This window comes from Loxodonta africana, chromosome 12 (assembly GCF_030014295.1).
Source record: "Loxodonta africana isolate mLoxAfr1 chromosome 12, mLoxAfr1.hap2, whole genome shotgun sequence".
NCBI lineage: Eukaryota > Metazoa > Chordata > Mammalia > Proboscidea > Elephantidae > Loxodonta > Loxodonta africana.
The window spans coordinates 36044632-36063777 of NC_087353.1; the positions used below are offsets into that span (position 1 = coordinate 36044632).

Below are 19146 nucleotides of genomic sequence, written 5' to 3' on the forward strand. Positions count from 1 at the left end.
GATTGTCTAGAAACTAACAATATATTGTTAAATTCTATTGCTAATTTTCTTAGTTTTTAAAAAAATCATGAATGTGTATTGAAGTTTATAATATTCTTCTGACTCTGATTGGAGTTACATGATTTTTGTCTTTATTTAATGTGATGCATACATTGACAGAATCTCTAATATTAAAATAATCTTGCATGCCTAAAATAAATCCACTTTGGTCAAAATACATTATGCTTCTTTCATATATTGCAGGATTTGACTTTTCAATATTTGTTTAGAATTTTTGTACTCATGTTTACAAATAGAATCTGACTATAATTTTCCTTTATCAGGCTGTTAGTTCTGGGTTTTGTTTTAGAGTTTGCTAACCTTAGGAAATGAGTGGGGGAAGTATTTTGTTTTTTCTAGTTCCTGAAAGAGAAATAATAAGATAGTAATAAAATAATAGGATGTAAACCAGGAATATTATTATTATTATTGAACTTCTCGATAAAGCCATCTGGGCTTAAAGTTTTCTTTGTGGGTAGTTATTTGACTACTGATTAAATTTCTTTAACAACTATATAACTATTCAGTTTCCAATTTCTTCTTAAGTCACTTCTGGTAAATTTCATTTTGGGTAAGTTCTTGTTAGTTGCGGTGGAGTTGATTCCAATTGATGGCAACCCCACACACACAGAGGAGAAATGCTTCATAGGGTTTTCAAGGTTGTGACCTTTTGGAAGCCGTTTGCCAGGCCTGTCTTCCAAAACAGCTCTGGATGGGTTCGAACAACCGACCATTCAGCTAGTAGTCGCGAACTTAACCGTTTCCGCCTGCCAGGGACTCCTATTTTGTGTATAGGGTCCATTTTATGTATTTTTCACATTTGTTGGTGGAAAATTATTCATAGTATCTTTTATTATCATTCAAATTCAAATGTCTACAGCATAGGTAATAATGTCCCCTTTTTTATTTCCTATATCAAGTATTTGTATCTTTTCCCTTTTCTTGATCATTCGTGCTAAAATTTGTCATTTCTCAGACCTTTCAAAGAAACAACTCTTGCGCTTGTTGCTCCTGTTGATTGAATTCTGCTGTTATCATTATTATTATCTTTCTTCTACTACAGGTATGCTTCGCTTAATATCCACAGTAAGTTCAGTGAAATAGGACGTTATGTGATTTAGACATTTTTGTGAGAACATCATATTATATACAGGAGAGACCCCTGCCGCTGCGCCAAGGGACTTTTCTAAAACTTTGGCCTAGGCTACTTCAGGTCTCGAGTGGTGGTCACCGTGTCTCTGAGAGCTGTGCCAGGCACCTGCCCACCCGCCTGGGCACAAACTTGCCCTCCAGCCAGCAGCCTCCTGGCCCTTGGGCCACCAGTCCCCTTCCCTTCCTTCCTCCCTGACTGCCTTCTCTGACTTTCCTTTGGGCTTGAAACTCTTCCAGACCGGACCACCAGGCAGCCGGAGGAGGAGCTACAGCCTCAGCCCTCGTGTCACGAGCAGGGGGAACTGACCAAGAGGCCCAGACGAAGCGGAGCTGTGGTGGCCTTAGTCGGGTATCCCCCTAGGCAGCTTCAGCAGTGTCTGTGTGGTCCTTGGCTGAGGCGAGTGCGATGAGACAGGCAGCCATAGATGGTTTCCAGGACCCCCTCTCCCTGCCGCCCCGGGACCAGGGAGACTGGGGACTCACAAAGCTAATGAGAGACAGAGCAGATCTCCCTACTTAGCAAAGTATGTCCAACACTTAGGTTCTCCCATCGGGGTAAACATATGGGAGCATTGACATACATGCGGTCCAACATTGCCCAAACTGACGTTAAGCGATGCATACCTGCATTTGGGTTTAATTGCCGTTTTTTTTTTTTTTTTTTTCCTTACTTATTGAAATGGGCTTTTGGTTCACTTATTTTCAGCCTTTTTTTGGGTTGATATATGTATTGAAATCTATGAATTTCTCTGTTACTGCTTTAGCTATATTCTACAAATTATTATATGCAGATTTTTTATTATGGTTAAATTGATAGTAAATTATATTTCTGCTCTAATTTTCTCTTTGATTCATGGATTATTTGAAAGATGACTTTTTAGTTTCTGAATATGGAGAGGATTAAAAAATTATTAGGGAACTATCCTATATATGTCCATTATGCAGAATGTATTATATATGTTGGTGGCCTACTGGTTAAGTGCTACAGCTGCTAACCAAAGGGTGGGCAGTTCAAACCCACCAGGCGCTCCTTGAAAACTCTATGGGGCAGTTCTACTCTGTCCTATAGGGCCGCTATGAGTCGGAATCGACTGGAGGGCACTGCGTTTGGTTTTCTTTTTCCTTGCTTTTTTTTTATTATGTATGTTCTTCAAATCTTGCATAACATGGAGTATTTTTTATCTGCTTATTTTTCAGTTACTGAGACATACACTAAATTTTCCAGTATGATTATGGATTCAACAACTTCCTCTTTTACTTCTGACAATTTTTACTTTGTATATTTTAAAGCTGTTCTTTCATGTGCATACAAATGTAAAATTGTTACATCTCTGTGATGAATTAAACTTTTTTTTGTATTATGTAGCAATGCTATTTATCTCTGGTAATGTAATGTTTCTTGCCTTAAAATCGACCTTATCTGACATTAATAAAGTAACATTAGCTCTCTTTTGGAATTTGCATAGGACATCTTTTCCCATCCTTTAACTTTAATCCTGTGTATGTATTTGTGTGTTTTATATGTGTCTCTTATAAGTATTTTACAGTTGATTCTTTAAAATCCAGTCCGTCAATCTTTGCCTTTTATTCTAGAACATTTAACCTATTGATAGTTATATACCCTGCTTGTATTCTTTTGAAGTTACCCAAGAAAATATAATTTCTTAAGTTAACCAAGCTTTAATTTACTCTAATATTTGCCTTCCTCCCAGATAGTCAAAGATCTTGGAATATTTTAACTCCACGTTCCCTCTCCTTATTTAATATATTATTTTTCTTATATATGTTAATTTTCTATATTTAACCCTGCAATACATTATTATTACTGGTCATATAGTCAATGTCCTTTTAGATTTAACTACATATTCATCCCTTTGTTTTGTCTTCTTCTACCTCAGATTTTCTACCTGAGAGTACTTCCTTCTGCCTAAATTACAAACATTAGACTTTCCTTTAGTGAGGATTGGCTGCTGGTGAACATTTTTAGTGTTTGTCTGTCTTCCGTTGTCTTCATTTTGCCCTCAATCTTGAAAGATATTTTCACTGGGCATGAATGTTAGGGTGGGAGTTATTTTCATTCAACAGCTGGAAGATAGTATTTCTTTGTTTTCTGGCCTCCATTGGCACACTTGAGAAATAAGCTGCCAATTTAACTGACACACCCTCCAGCTTTATTTAGCATTTTCCCTTTGGCTATTGGTGTGCACTATGATGAGATGTGTCATTTGGACTTGTTTTATTTATCCTGCATGGCATCTGTTAGTCTTCTTGAGTCCAAAGATTAGTGTCTTGAATAAATCTCAACCATTATCTCTTCAGGCATTGCTTCTGCTTCATTCTCTCTCAACTCCACTTCTAAACCTCCAGTGGAATACATGCTGCACCTTCTCCCGCTTCTCCATGTGTCTTTAAATCCTGCCATATTTGTGTCTTTTAAATTCTTTTCAATGCAATCTTATGCATCTATTTTATCTTTCAATTCATTTGTTTCCTCTAGCTGTTTCCAAGTCTGCTAAAATTCAATCTTTGGGTTTTTAATATTACTTGTTATATTTTCCATTTCCAGAAATGTTGGTTTGTGTTTTTGAGACTTTGTTTTATATTTTCTCTCTCTATATATATTAAAAAAAAAAAATTATATATATATGTATATATTTACGATTTTCTGTATCTTGCTGGTGTTTTTAAATTTTTGTTCTGTTTTCTTTAAACATGTTTCTTTAAAAATCTGTGTCCGATAATTCTGATGTTTGAAGCATTTATAGGTCTGTGTTTACTGTCTGTCATTTCTGTTGTTTCTCCCTCATAGCTCTTTATTTCTTTGGTGCTTGGTTACTTTTGTCCGTGTACTATACATTTTCCTTAAAATATTATTTGTGGTAATTATTTCAGTCACAGTACAAAGTTTTTTTTTTTTTCTGTGAGAGAAATTCCATGTTTGCTTGCCAGCATTTAATATTGTCAATTTTTTTCTATTTTTGCTGTTAACATAGTTCTTAATATTGAGACATGTGCACATTATGGAGATAAAATCTATTTTGTCATAATTTATTGTTGTTTAAGATGCTCATAAGTTATATTTTTCCTGACACTTATTGAGGACCTTCAGGTCTTATAATCAGAGTGAAATTGGTCTATTTTTTTCTTGTACTGATCTTTTCTTGCTTTGGTACAAAAGTTACATAAGTCTCGTAGAAGAGGTTGGGTAAATTTCTCTTAGTATGTACTTTTCTGAAATAAATTGTATAGGATAGGAACTTTTTGTACTTTTTTCTTTGCTTATTTACCATTTCTTTGCTTCCCCCCTGCCTTTTACAGGATTTCTATTAGACCAATAAAGATTTCTATATTTCATTTTTTCTCCACTGCTCTGAAGCTCTAAATTATGTTGTCTTCAGATAATCTACCCAAATTTAACTACACAGTTTTTAAAATAATTTTTCTAATCTTTTATATTTAATCTTTTCCTAATCTTCAAATAATTTGCCCAAAATTTAACAACACTTGTTTCTAGTAAAGTCTAAAGTTATTCAGTGTTTTTCTTCTTTCCAAAGGTTGTCAAGAATCTTAGCGTGCTTTAAAAATACATTAGCACTTCCATTATGTTATTGCTGTCTATATTTTTAGCTTTACTTTTTAAATACAAAAAATCTTTTGAATTTACAGCCATAATTTTCTTTTTCTTATGCTTACATTTTTTCCTCTTGTCTGTGCTCAAAGACTCATTTTCTCTGCCTTATTGTAGTGCACACTACAAGAAATCTTTTGACATTATCCTCGAAGTGGTAAACAATCTACATGTTACTGAGAAATGCCTTTACTATATCCTCACTCTGGAATGAAGATTTAGCTGAGTATAAAAGTCCAGGTTAACAATGAGTTTCCCTCATGATTTTGAATATATTATCCTGTGGTGTTCTAGACACTCTTCAGAGTGATAAGAAATCTTCTCTCGGTCTAATTATAAATCATCTATAGATAATCTGTCTTTTTCCCTCTGCTAGGTTTTCTTCTTTATATTTGATGTTTTATAATTTCACTCCTATGTGTCAAAGTTGTAAATTTGTTTTTATTTATTCTTTTTGGCATTTGGAGTATAATTTTTGATCAAGGATTCAGAATTTCTTAAATTCTGAAAATTAAGCTATTAAGTATCATGTATTGCTTCTTTCCATCATTTCCTTCTAGAATACCTAATAGACATATGATGGCACTTATCAATTTGTATGCCACTTAATGATTTTCTAGTTTTTACTTTTTCCTCTCATTACATGATTCTGCATAAAATTTTCAGCATCATATTCAAATTACTATATATTTCTTTTGAGTCTATTCCATATTTTTGTCAATATATCTTTAATTTCAATTTTTATATATTTTAAGATTTTAATTTTCTCCTTTTACATGTTTGGAGCCCAGGTGGTGCAGTAGTTACAAGCTTGGCTACTAACCAAAATGTCTGCAGTTAGATTCTACCAGCTGCTCCTTAGAAACCCTATAGGGCAGTTCTACTCCATCCTATATGGTCGCTAAGAGTAAGAATCGATAAAATGGCAGCAGGTTTGGTTTGTTGGTTGGTTGGTTGGTTTTTTACATGTCTTGATTCAATTTATTTTTTTTTTCATAATTTTTGTTCAGTTTTATGGGTGTTATCCATTTATTTATCTTTTTTACCTCGAATGACAATGGGTTTGTTTGGGTTTTTTTTTAACATACTTATATTAACTACTTAAAATAATATAAAGTTCATTTTATCTGAATGAATTAATAATGAAACTACTAGCTATGTTGATTATCTTTCTTAATATTTGATTTTTGTGGTCGAGAATTGTATTTGCAGCCTCTGAACAGGACTATGTTCCCTTTGGGGGTTCTAAGGGAGAATCTACTTTCTTGTCTTTTCCAGCTTCTACAGGCTGCCCATGTTCCTTGTCTGATAGCCCTGCCTCAATCACTCTGATACTGCTTCTGTTGTCACATCTTCTGCTCTGACTCTGACACTCCTGCTTCCCTCTTATACCCACAAACCCAGTGCCATCTAGTCGATTCCTATAAGGACCCTTGTATTACTTTGGGTGTACCCAGGTAATCCAGAATAGACTCCCTCTCAATAGCCTTCATTTAATCACACCTGCAAAGTCCACTTTGTCATGCAAGGGAACATATTCACAAATTCCAGGGATTAAGAAATGGAAATCTTTAGGAGGGCGTCATTATTCTGCTTATCACAGTCTGCTCTCTGGCCCACATTTGTCCTACATGCAAAATATATTCACCCAACCCAACATCCCCCAAATACTCAACCAATTACATTATTGTGTTTCTGTTTCCACTGGCATTTCCTTAATTCATACCATCTTTGTTTCATACTTTGATTATTGCAGTTAATTCCTAACTGTATATTTTTTCCCTTCAGTACTATAAAAATACAGTGTGTTTAATCCAAGAGTCCTTGAGAGTAATGGAAGAGGCCATGCCAGGTGCTGGCTACATTTTTGCTCACTCTTCCCCATAAGAAGAATTATCTGGGACTTTGCAAATGAAAATATTTGTGCGTAGAAGCTTGGAGAACCAAATGAAGTCTGGTTATGGAGAAAACTAGAGAACTGGAGTTATTTTTGTTGTTGCTGTTAGGTGCCATAGAGTCAGTTCCAACTCATAGCGACCCTATGCTCAACAGAACAAAACACTGCCTGGTCCTTTGCCATCCTCACAATTGTTCCTATGCTTGAGCCTATTGTTGCAGCTACTCTTTCAGTCCATCTTGTTGAAGGTCTTTCTCTTTTTCACTAGCCCTCTACTTTACCAAGCATAAAGTCCTCCTCCAGAGACTGGTCCCTCCTGATAACATGTCCAAAGTATGTGAGACTAGTCTTGCCACCTTTGCTTCTAAGGAGAATTCTGGTTGTACTTCTTCCAAGACAGATTTGTTCATTCTTTTTGGCAGTCCATGGTATATTCAATATTCTTCACCAACACCACAATTCAAAGGCATCAATTCTTCTTCTGTCCTCCTTATTCATTGTCCAGTTTTGACATTTATATGAACCAATTGAAAACACCATGGCATAAGTCAGGCACACCTTCGTCCTCAGGTGACATCTTTGCTTTTTAACACTTCAGAGAGATCTCTTGCAGCCAAGCCAGAAAAGGATGAATGGCCAAATATTGGCATTGAAAGGAATTAAGAGTTAAGCGAAGCTGGAGTGGATGATGTGCAGTGGTCTCTTCAATATTGTAACCCTGAATAATGTGACACCTTTTACATCAGCTTTTTTTTTTTTAGTATACCTGGCTGAACGGGGGCTAAAGAGTTATTTGGGTGCTACCAAGTGAAAAAACCCCTTTCATTTTCCTCCACAAAGCACCAAAAATCTCTACAATACACATTTGGCTTTGTTAACCTACAGCCTGCTAGAAATCATTTAGTGCTTCCCTAAAGCCTATAAGATAAAGCCAAATATATTGGTTTAATATAAAAAATGTGTCTTGTTCTACCTCTGCCTGTTTCTCTTGTTGCTACCACAACAATCAACCATACTCCTCATGTATAGCGAACTATATAAAGTTCCTTAAACACACCATGATCTTTGATTGTGTGCATATCGGCACATGCTATTACCTCAGCTTGGAATTTCTTTCCTCTCTTCTGCCCAGGAATTTCCTAGTCATCCTTCACCTCTTCCTTTTACCCTCCGTGACCCCTTCATGGAAAGTTATGTAATATCATTTGTCACATCAAGATGTATATTTTTATTAAGGTATGATTTATATTCAATAAAATGCACAGATTGTAAGTGTTCAGTTCATGAATTTTGACAATAAAATTGTGTAAGAACTATCCAAAACTACACATAGAATATTTTGAAAATTATTTTATTCCTATTTCCAGCCAATAAATCTGTAATTAATATAATTTTTTTACCCAGCATATGTTGAGGAAGAGAATTATTTCTTAGTCATCAATGTATCTTTAATGTCCTGATGTAAGATATAATAAGTACTCAGTTACTATGTGCTAAATGCATGAGGATATTTAAAGATTTTAGAAGAGACATTATTTTCACAGAGAAAAGGAAGAGACATAAGTAGGGAGAATGATATAATAATGCATTAAAAAAATGCATAGACATGGAAATTATATAATTCCTAGTATGGGTAGAGACCATGTGTCTAACAGTGTGGATATAGACATTTGAGGTTGACCATGATGGCGTATCAAGACTCAGATTGACTCTTCCACCTTAAACAGCTGGAAATACAGATGAAATATAAGTAACACTAATTTAAAGACATTGGATAACAGGCAATGTGGGACTGTGATCCTTGAAGGCATGCAAACAAGGCTGTCCCTACCACTGCCCAGCTTACTGGCTGGAGGCAATTTCCAGACCACAAAGGAGGTTGTTGGAACCTGAAGGGAACTCAGAAGCCTAGCTGATTCAAGGAGACACAGATTGGAGATCCAGGAACCCAAAGCAGTTAGAAGTTGCATGGTAGAATACCAGAGAAGAAGACACTGCACAGAGAGACAGGTCCAGAGATCTGCATAGGAGTTCCATTTGGATTTGGGTTGAGTAGTAATTTGCACATCTGTGAGAAGAAGGCAGGAAAGAAAATTACAGGAAACTGATATCTGTTACCATGGAATGGATTCTGACACTTTTGACTCTACCAGACAGAGTAGAATTGTTCTATAGGGTTTCCAAGGCTGTAATTTTTAGGGAAGCCAACTGCTGTATCTTTCTCCCACAGAGTGGCTGGTGGGTTTGAATTACCTAAGTTTCATTTAGCAGCCAAGTACTTAACCACTGAACCACTAGGGCTCCTTTTCAGGAAAGCAGTAAGACATAAAATTTTCAGAGTTCTCAAAGAACTGGGAAGAGTTAGAGTTCCCTCCAGCCAGAATCGATGGACCTGGAATATATAGGCCATTGGGTAGACTGCTCAAAAGAATATCATCTTGGTAATAAAATAAATTGACACTAGTTCTTTTTCTGCTTTAAAAAGCTTAAAAGTGAGCCTTAAAATTTCATAACTGATTCAAAATAATTTAACTGGAAAGACCAGACTTAATGGTCTGACTGAGATTGGAGGGACCCCAGGGGTCATGGTCCCCATACTCTGTTAGCCCAAAACTAAAACAATTCCCAAAACCAATTCTTCAGACAAAGATTAGACTGGACTATAAGACATAAAATGATACTGGTGAGGAATGTGTGTCTTAGCTCATAAAGACACATGAGACTATGTGGGCAGCTCCCACCTGGAGGTGCAATAAGAAGGCAGAGGGGGACAGGAGTTGGTTGAATGGACACAGAAAATACAGAGTGGAGAGAATAAGTGTGCTGTTACATTGTAGGGAGAATAACTAGGGTCACATAACAATGTGTGCATAGTTTTTGTATGAGAAACTGACTTGAATTGTAAATTTTCACTTACAGCACAATAAAATAAATAATTTAACTGAATACCAAAACTGTTTAAAGGAATACAACAAAATCCAGCAACAAATAATATAAAATTCACAATATCTAGAAGTCTGTAAAAAATATGAGGCATGAAAAGAGGCAAAAATATATGACCCATATTCAGAAGAAAAATCAACAAATTGAAAAAAAAAGGACATAAAATTGACAGAGATGATAGAATTAGGAGACAGGGACATTAAGACATCTATTATAAATACTCTCCATATGTTCAAGGAAGTAAAGAAAAATATAAACATGATGAGGAGATAAACAGAGGTTAGGAAAAAAGACTCGCCCAAATTAAACTTCTAAAAAATAAAAAATGCAATGTATGAAGTGAATATTATACTAGATGAAATTAACAGAAAATTAGAAACTGTATAAGAGATTTATGAATTTGAAGATATGACAATAGAAACTATCAAAAATGAAGCAAAAAAATTTTTTTTAAAAAATAGAGAATCAATGACCTCTTGAAAAATATTAGTGAATTGAACATATGTGTAATTAGAGTTCTAGAAGGAAGGAAGAAGAGTGACACAAAAAAAGTATCTGAAGAAAAATTCCTGAATTTTATAAAAATTATAAACTCAGAGATCTAAGCAGCTCAATGGTCCTCAAGTAGAATAAACATTATATATATATCAAGACATGATATTATCAAATTTCTGAGACCCAACATAAGCAGAAAACTTTTAAATTTAGTAGAGCAAAATATGTACGGAGGAATAAAGATAACAATGAGAAAAATAAAGCCATATTTTCATCAGAAAATGTGCAGGTAGTATAATGATAGAGCATCATCTTAAAGTACTTAGAAAAAGCCATATTAAAACAAAGTTATAAAAAAAAGAAAGAAAAAAGAGGCATAAAGGTTAGAAAGAAAATAAAGACTGTTTTATTTGCAGATGACATAATTGTCTATGTAGAATATCTTAAGGAATCTACAAAATTACAAGAACTAATAATTCATTTTAACAAAGTCATAGATACAAAGTCAATATAGAAGTATCAAATATATTTCTATACACTAGCAATGAAATTTAAAAAAATTAAATTAAAAAAACAATACCCTTAAAATAGCATTAAAAATAGCAACAAGAATTGAACTTAACAAAAAATATACACAGAAAACACACAAAACATAGTTGAGAGAAATTAAAGACCTCGATAAATGAGCATATATACCATGTTCATGGATCACTCTTCAAAAAAGACTTTTCAGAAAATAAAAAGACAAGTCACAGATTGAAAGAAAATATTTTTAAAACATATATCTTTTATAGAATTGTATCCAGAATATATAAAAATTCTAGCAACTCAATAATAAAAAACCAAACAACTCAATTAAGAAGAAATAAGCAAATATTTGAATAGACACTTCACCAAAGAAGACATATGAATGGTAAATAAACACTTGAAAAGAAGCTTGATGTTATTAGTTATCAGGGAAATGCAGATTAAAACTATAAAGAGTTTTATAGCCATTACACAGCCACTAAATCAGCTAAAATTTTAAAAAGCTAACAATAACAAGTGCTAGAGAAGTGAGAAACTAAAATTCTCATACATCGATGATGGGAATACAAATTATACAATCACTTTGGAAAAGAGTATAACAGTTTTTAAATATTTAAACTTTCTCTTAGCTTACGACTTAGCAGATTTACTCTTAGGTATATACGTAAGAGAAATATAAACATATGACTACACAAAGACTTATAAAATGTTCATAGCCGCTTGTCTCTTAAAATTGGAAACAACCCATATATTCATCTACTGGGGAATGGATTTAAAAAAATTGTGATACATCCACAAAATTGAATATTACTTGCCAATAAAAGGAGTTCCCTTGGTGGTGTGAACGTTTAACATGCTTGGCTGCTAACTGAAAGTTTGGAGGTTCAAGTCCACCCAGAGATACCATGAAGAAAGGTGTTGTGATCTACTTCCGAAAACTCAGCCATTGAAACTCTAAGAAACACCATTCTACCCTGACACACATGGAGTTGCCATGAAACAGAATAGAATCAACAGCAACTGATTTTTTCATCAATAAAAATGAACAAACTATATACACATGCAACAACTTGCATGAATTTCAAAACATTATGCTAAGTAAAAGATGCCCAGTGTCGTCGAGTCAATTCTGATACAAAACACTATTTCTTACTGTGTGATTAAATATTTATTGAATTTTAGTAAAATCAAAATTATGGGGAAAGGAAACATTGTGTTTGCTTGGGATCCCAGGGGTCCTTTTGACTGGGCAGGACCATAAGGGAATATTTTGGGGGTGATAAAATATTCTATATTCCAATTTTGATATGGCTATATACATGAGCCCAGGTGGCACAATGGTTAAGAGCTTGGCTTCTAACTCAAAGGCCGGTTGTTCCATCCACTAGACACTCCTTGGAAACCCTATGAGGCAGTTCTACTCTGTTCTATAGGGTTGCTATGAGTCGGAACTGACTTGAAGGCACATAACAGCAACAACACAATAAATACATGACTATATACATTGTGAAAACTATAAAAGTTGCATACTTTAACATAGTGAATTTTATTAGATGTGAATTATATCTCCATAAAAAATTTAAAAATGAAGAGGAAAGAGGTAGGGATTGATATGGTAATGCTCAACTCTAGTCTTCAAATTCAGACAAATGGGCTTGAGCTTGGTGTGATGAACAATATCAATACAAGAATCAGTATACTTGTGTATCATAAATCAATGATGTTCCTGAGGATTACAAAGAATTTGGATGGTTTCAACACCAGTGTTTCCTTTTTTTCCTCTGGTTGTGAGAAGCCCTAGGAAATTCTTTAGGAAAAGGAGTTATAAAAATATCTTTATTCTATTTAATATAGTAAAAATCTGCTTGGTAGTGCAGAGGGATAGAAGCAGTTGGAGGTAGTAGGTTGCTAATGAGTTAATGGATTCCTTTAAAGATGATGTAAGTTGGCTAAATTTTACATCTGACACTCAAATCCAACAAGAACAGAAGGAAAATGCATCTACAAATACAATACATATCCCATGGCCGCATAGCCTGGAACAAAAATTAATATGGAAAACTTCATTCCTGTGCATTACCCTTAAGAGAATCTGCCTACTCGATTACGAGCCCAAGAGACAGAAAGGGCCACATGAACCAGCAACTACATCATCCTGAGACCAGAAGACTAGATGGTGCCCGGCTATAACCGATGACTGCCCTGACAGGGAACATAACAGAGAACCCCTGAGGGAGCAGAAGAGCCGTGGGATGCAGACCTCAAATTCTAATGAGACCAGACTTAATGGTCTGACTGAGACTAGAAGGACCCCAGTGGTCATGGCCCCCAGACCTTCTGTTGACCCAGGACAGGAACCATTCCCAAAGCCAACTCTTCAGACATGGATTGGACTGGACAATGGGTTGGAGAGGGATGCTGGTGAGGAGTGAGCTTCTTGGATCAGGTGGACACTTGAGGCTATGTTGGCATCTCCTGTGTGGAGGGGAGATGGGAGGGTGGAGGGGGTTAGAAGCTGGTGAAATGGACACGAAAAGAGAGAGTGTAGGGAGAGAGCAGACTGTCTCATTAGAGGGAGAGTAATTGGGAGTGCGTAGCAAGGTGTATATGGGTTTTTGTGTGAGAGACTGACTTGATTTGCAAACTTTCACTTAAAGCACAATAAAAATTATTTTTTTAAAAAAAAGAGAATCTGCCTACTATAAGCTAATGGGGGTTCTAATCATGCCAGATCAGACGCAAGCACAATTTGCAGGTGTGCAGCTTCTCTCTTGAAAGAAGTTGTTAAACCATGAAGGGCATGTCAGAATCACTCTCATGCTTTTCAGAACACTCGGGCATTCACCAGGAAGAAAGCAGCACGTGCATCTCATACCAGTTCAACCTAGTGCACAATTTCATTAAATATTCAGCATTATGAGGAACTCATTGTTTTACATATAGGATTTGATTCCCTTCGGGACTGAAGTGGTGTGAAATCCTTGTTATACAGCACCTTTGGGGATTGGAGGGCTCTGGCTAATTCTTGTTGACACAGAAGTGCTGTGCAAATGACACATGGATCAGCAACTGTCAAGAAATTAGATTACATTCAACAGTGAATCTTTATAAGAATTTTATCCAAAAACCTAGTAAATGACTGGGGAAAATTATTTGCTGCATATATAATAGACACAGAGTTAAAATCCTTAATATAGCATGATTCAACTATGAACAAATGATAGGCAGAAAGATAGTCCCAGAACTGATGAATATGTATAAAATGATATTCCACCTCACTGTTAATCTAGTAAATGCAAATTAAAATAAAAATTAAATGTTATTTTTAATCTAAAAAATTGACCCAGAAGTGAAGTTGAGGTTGAAAATGACGAGTGTTACCAATAGTGGGGAAACAGTGGGTAAAGATAAAAATTAGCGCCACCTTTGTGGAAGACATTTCGGCTGCATCTATCAAAATTTTAAAGTGCATTGGCTTGTGTCCATCTATTCTTCTTTCACAAATTGGTTCTGCATAAATGCTGATTATATATGCAATGATATTTATTACAGTAATAATTCGAAAAAGGAAATTGTTGGAAGCCACTTAAATACTCATTGATAGCCAAGTGGAAATTTAATTTATGCTACACCCACACTACAGAATGTTTTGATGGTTTGTAAAAATTAATTAATAAATTTATATGTCGGGCCAATTGAATGAGGCCCAGTATATATTTTTAAGTGGAAAGGTTAAAACATAATCCCAGTTTCTAAATTCCAACTCCATGGTATTCTGCTGACTATTTTACAGTGGTCATATTTACTTTTATATTGTCTTAAAAAATATGAAAAGAAAAATGACATGATTTGAGTAAAAGATTATTTTTTTGTTTTTCTCTTTATTCCTCCTTTCCTTTGTTACTTAGTCCTTTTCTCTCTCCTTCTTTCCCTCTCTTCCTTCAATGTCTATTGGAGAAGTTTCCATGAATCAGTTATTGTCCTAGGTACTGAGGATATAAATATGAAGTAGATAATTAGAAGATATAGAAACAGATTATTACCGTAGATGATGATTGTGCCATAGTAGAGCTATGGCCAAAGCTTGATATGAGCTCAGAGAAATGAGTGCTTGAATTTAACTGAGGAGGACAGGGGAAGGATCAGACAGAAGGCCACAAACACGTGAAAGGTAAGTAGGAGTTTTCAGAACAGATTAGACTAAGTGTTTCAGAGGGAGCCAGATTTTACTATCAAACAGTCAAGCACCCTGATTCTATTTGAGTAGAGGAGAAAGAGAAAGAAAACAATTGTCTATAAAATCAGATGAATACTATCAGAATTACCCAGAGTGCTAAAAATCTGACCACAGTTTGCATACACATGAGTTCTTTAAATTCTCAATTTCCCACAGTGAAAGTCTTAAGAGTCTAGAATGTTTTCTTTTCCCTCAGGGTAATTGGAGATGCCTCTGGTTGTGTTTTGTTCTATATCTGTTTGTGAAGGTTTTCAAAACACTTTCAAAATTTACAAGGCATCACGAACCCACAGGTTGGCACAGCTCAGTAATGTGGCTGTCGTATATTGAGTGTCTTAAATCCATGCTAGTCACAGTAACTGCATGATCCCATGAGAAAAGCAGAAGCATTCTGTGAGGAAGGTATTATTGCCCCTACTCAAATAAGAAAAGGAGAAGCGACATTAAGTAATTTGTGCAAGGCCCACTCCACCATAGTTGTTTGTTTTTAGGAAAAAGGCAGTGTTTTTTGTTTGTTTTTTTCTGATTGTAAAGACAGGGACCATGTCCAAGATGTCCAAAAGCACAAAGGAGAAAAACAATTTTTATCAAATAAATTAATAAAATGTCATAGCAATAATTACCATTTCTTCAGTGAAGCCTAAATTTGTGTTACAATGGTTCTAAGCTCATTTCCTGCTCAGACATAGGTGCAGTCTTCATGTTAAAAAGGAGTTTATAAAAATGAGTTTTAGAGGCAAGTAGTGATAATAGTATGAGAATCGAATTTTTTTTTTTAACTTTAAAAAAGAAAGGAAGTACTAATTAGCCCCACTCTTTTCCATAAGCTTTTTAAATATCCCTTTTGGCATTTACCATATTCAACTTTAAATTATACTCACTTTTGTAATGAATGTTTCTTGTCAGCAAGATCTGTTTAATTATCTCTCTAACTCCATAGTGCTTAGCATCATGCCTTACTTGATGTACAATAAGAATTTGTAGAATGAATTTATGGAAGATTAAATATCACTGAATTAAACAAATTAGACTTTCACACTAAATGTGTGTGAGGCAGGCTTTGAGGAGCTCAAAAATGCTTGTTGAATTTTGAAGAGAATTATGTTTTCACATAATAAAAAAAAACATGATATTCATCTTGAATATTGAATTTTGTCTACATCAAAATGACATGGGAAAACCTAGAGGCAATACAAGAACATAGACAGGGAATTGTGTCAAAGAAAGTAAAAAGAGTTGGAAAGTATCTGATGTCTAAAGGGGTGGGGCAGAAAACTGAGAAACTATCTTGAACAAATCTTTTCAGGTCTAAGTGTTTATTTTGTTTTAAAATATAAAAAACCATACATCCACGTGTTTTAGGAGATGGAAGTCCCCACCTTTCATTTTATAAAGCACAATGCGTTTGCAAGATCTCATGTGTGATGAGGGAAGAACTAATGTGGAAGGCCAAAGAGGTAAAGAATATATGAGTCAAGTTTTACCTTGCCAGATTTTGAGACTGGCTGACAATCTAAGAACAGTAGCTATAGAAACGAGTTGAAGAAATAGAATCCTGGATCTACTTATACTTCTCCCCTGCCAGATGGGGCCCCTGTCTGGAAATGGAAGGTAGAAGATGGACCAGTAGTAGAACTGGCATTTTGAATGATGTGCCTGTAGGTCACTGGATCACAATCTGCTCAAGAATATGATGCCAGAAAGACGTCAAGGCCATTTGACATCCCAATAACTTCCTTGGTAACATATGCCACAAATCCGGCCCCAGCACAGTTGGCCCAAGTTGGAGGAATGGGTGGGGACTGTTGGCATTACCAAGAAGACAAGCGGAGAAGCCCAGGATTAAGCTGTTTCCTCAGCCACCAAAGAGAGAGAGACGCGCCTGAAGTTGTAGCCCTTCCCAAGATGGTCTAGCTTCATTACTTATTAAAGACTCCTAGTCGGACTACATAGTAAGGATAATTCCAACTGCACAGATTGTGAGTTCATTATTTTACAGCTGTCTCTATCCCACCAGATAGGAAACTCCTTGAAGGCAGAAAATGATTTATTTTTGTCTCCCTTATACTGCTTAGCAAGACACATAACGAAGGTGACTATGTTGTAGATACCATTTGGACAAAAGAATATGTGTGAATAGACTTTATAAACAATGATATGCTATTTAAATGCTTTTGTTTGTTTAGAAAGAAATGGAAGCAAAAGTAAAAAATGTCATTTTTTTTTAATTCATGTAGTAAACCCTTTAGTAAATACAGATTTTCAAAATAAATGATACACAACAAAAATTAAAATTCTTAGCAAAAACTATTCAGTCTACCTACATGAATGAATAAAAATGACAAATGTTATTGGTGTAGGCCAGCTGGTGCCCTCCTAAAAATATTCAAGGCTTTATGAATTTGTGTGTCATCTTTGCACAGGGGCCGTGCTAATCTTCTCGGTACCAAGCACAAAATGCAGGTTTTCATTAAAAAAAAAAAGAAGAAAAGAAATTTCAGGTATCAATGTCGTATTCTGGAAAATAAAAGAATTTTACACTCCGTAAAGATTCTTAACACCATCGTGTTTCTCTGAGGACTTTCTTTTATCTTCGTTTTTTAAATAAAAAATAGATGAGTGTGCGTTAGTGCACTTGAGTCTTCTTCGAATGCATCTAGAATACAAGTGCAGTCATCAGGCAATCATGAAAATGTGAAATGAAAAAGCCAATAGTACACTGTTATTCTTATGGATGAATCCCAAGGTGTGGGGGAGGCTCACAGTGCACTTCATAAGCATATGATTAAAAGGGTCTCACTTGCCGTTGTGGAAACGCAAGTCCTTGAGAGCAATTCAGGTCCCAAGGAGCAGAAATGCTAAAACAGCCAATGTACCAATGGGCAGCACTTACACTTTCTGATAGAAAGCTTATAAGAAGTTGGAGCATATCAGAACATATCTAGAATTGAGTGGCTTCCTAGCTAGTACAAGGCAACACCCACTAGGCAATGGGAATACCAGAGATGCCCCTTTCCCCAGGCTGTTGTCGTTAGGTGCTGTTGAGTCATTTCTGACCGCCTCATCCTCCCAATCATTGTTATGATTGAGCCCATTGTTGCAGCCACTGTGTCAACTGTGTCAATCCACCTCATGGAGGGTTTTCCTCTTTTTCTCATGATGTCCTTCTTCAGGGACTGGCCCTTCCAGATAACGTGTTCAGAGTACATGCGAGAAGTCTCACCGTCCTTACTTCTAAGGAGCATTCTTGCTGTACTTCATCCGAGACAGATTTGTTCATTCTTCTGACAGTCCATAGTATATTTAGTATTCTTTATCAGAATTCAAAGGTATCAATTCTTTGTTGGTCTTCCTTATTCATTGTCCAGCTTTCCCAGGCACATGAGGTGATTAAAAATACTATGGCTTGGTCAGGTGCTCCTTAATCCTTAAAGTGACATATTTGCTTTTTAACACCTTAAAGAGGTCTATTGGAGCAGATTTGCCCAATGTAATATGTTGTTTGATTTCCTGACTGCTGCTTTCATGGGTGTAGATTGTGGATCCAAGTAAAATGAAATCCTTGGCAGCTTCAATATTTTCTGTTTATCATGATGTTGCTTTTTAGTTTAGTTTTAAGGGTTTTTGTTTTCTGCATGTTAAGGTATAATCCATAATGAAGGCTGTATTCTCTACCCATCAAAATAAACTCACAAGGCAGCTAAGAAGAAAAGAGTAAGCCTAGGGAACCATACCAGAAGCCCAGACAGGAAAGGAATCAGGACTGTACTGGTAGCTTACAAGTAGGAGATGGAGTCAACTGACAAGGCTCTAGAGGCTTCTCTGGGCTATTGGTTACAAAGAAAAGGCAAAGGCTGAGAAGAGGGGAATTTGAAAAGAGCAAAGGATGGGAAAGAGACATTGGTAAGATAGGAAAAAGATACAAGGATTTAATGAGTATTTCTCAGGGTTAGGCTTTGTTGGCATGGGTTAAAAATCTAGGAAATTAAGAGCAAGAAGAGTTCCAGAATGAAACAAGGAAGTCAAAGGAAACTTTGATTTAAAAAGATGAAAAGCAAAAACAAAACAGTAACAGTAACAAAAACACCTGGAGGTACTGAAAGAAAGAGAGAAAGAGAGACAGGGAGAACCACTTGGAAAGTTCAAGAAAGGTGGGGGGAAGGCAGGCAAGAAGAGGAGGAAACAAGCCATAGATGCTGTATGCAAATTTTCTGAGATGTAAGTGAG

At 35.6% G+C, this 19146-nt stretch overlaps 1 non-coding gene across 1 annotated transcript; it reads right to left on the reverse strand.

Annotated features, from left to right (window-relative positions):
• Positions 1 to 17297: 17297 nt before the first annotated feature.
• LOC111751194 (U6 spliceosomal RNA) lies at positions 17298 to 17401 on the reverse strand. The gene has a single exon (XR_002786293.1). It is a non-coding gene; the product is annotated as a U6 spliceosomal RNA (small nuclear RNA).
• Between the last annotated feature and the right edge of the window lie 1745 nt (positions 17402 to 19146).